A 1,602-nucleotide genomic window follows, 5' to 3' on the forward strand; every position below is an offset into this window, starting at 1 on the left:
AATCTCTGTGTTAAATAATCCTGTTGTTTATTAATTCACCGTATACGAGATTTAACATTTTATGTCAAATTTCAACTATCTCATAGTTATCTAAATATTTTAGTTTCACCAGATTATTGATCTCGATTCTAGATATATGCATTTTAGTTACAATATTTACTTCACCAGCTGCGAGAGCTCAATTTCAGCTATCTGTATAGTCATCTAAATATTTACTTTACCAGCTGATAGAGCACAATTTCAGCTATCTGTATAGTCATCTAAATATTTACTTTACCAGCTGATAGAGCTCAATTTCAGCTATATGTATAGTCATTTAAATATATACTTTACCAGCTGATAGAGCTCAATTACAGCTATCTGTATAGTCATTTAAATATTTACTTTACCAGCTGATAGGGCTCAATTTCAACTATCTGTATAGTCATCTAAATATTTACTTTACCAGCTGATAGAGCTCAATTTCAGCTATCTGTATAGTCATTTAAACATTTACTTTACCAGCTGATAGGGCTCAATTTCAGCTATCTGTATAGTCATTTAAATATATACTTTACCAGCTGATAGAGCTCAATTTCAGCTATCTGTATAGTCATTTAAATATTTACTTTACCAGCTGATAGGGCTCAATTTCAACTATCTGTATAGTCATCTAAATATTTACTTTACCAGCTGATAGAACTCAATTCCAGCTATCTGTTTAGTCATCTCAATATTTACTTTACCAGCTGATAGAACTCAATTTCAGCTATCTATATAGTCATCTAAATATTTACTTTACCACCTGATAGAACTCAATTTCAGCTATCTGTTTAGTCATCTCAATATTTACTTTACCAGCTGATAGAGCACAATTTCAGCTATCTGTATAGTCATCTAAATATTTACTTTACCAGCTGATAGAGCTCAATTTCAGCTATATGTATAGTCATTTAAATATATACTTTACCAGCTGATAGAGCTCAATTTCAGCTATCTGTATAGTCATTTAAATATATACTTTACCAGCTGATAGAGCTCAATTTCAGCTATCTGTATAGTCATCTAAATATTTACTTTACCAGCTGATAGAGCTCAATTTCAGCTATCTGTATTGTCATCTAAATATTTACTTTACCAGCTGATAGAACTCAATTTCAACTATCTGTATAGTCATATAAATATTTACTTTACCAGCTGATAGAGCTCAATTTCAGCTATCTGTATAGTCATTTAAATATTTACTTTACCAGCAGATAGAGCTCAATTTCAGCTATCTGTATAGTCATCTAAATATTTACTATGCCAACAGATAGAACTCAATTTCAGCTATCTGTATAGTCATCTAAATATTTACTTTACCAGCTGATAGAACTCAATTTCAGCTATCTATATAGTCATCTAAATATTTACTTTACCACCTGATAGAACTCAATTTCAGCTATATGTATAGTCATCTAAATATTTATTTTACTAGCTGATAGAGCTCAATATCAGCTATCTGTATAGTCATCTAAATATGTACTTTACCAGCTGATAGAACTCAATTTCAGCTATCTGTATAGTCATCTAAATATTACTTTACCAGATGATAGAACTCAATTTCAGCTATCTGTATAGTCA

Source organism: Lottia gigantea (assembly GCF_000327385.1).
Source record: "Lottia gigantea unplaced genomic scaffold LOTGIsca_186, whole genome shotgun sequence".
In the NCBI taxonomy this organism is placed as follows: Eukaryota; Metazoa; Mollusca; class Gastropoda; family Lottiidae; genus Lottia; species Lottia gigantea.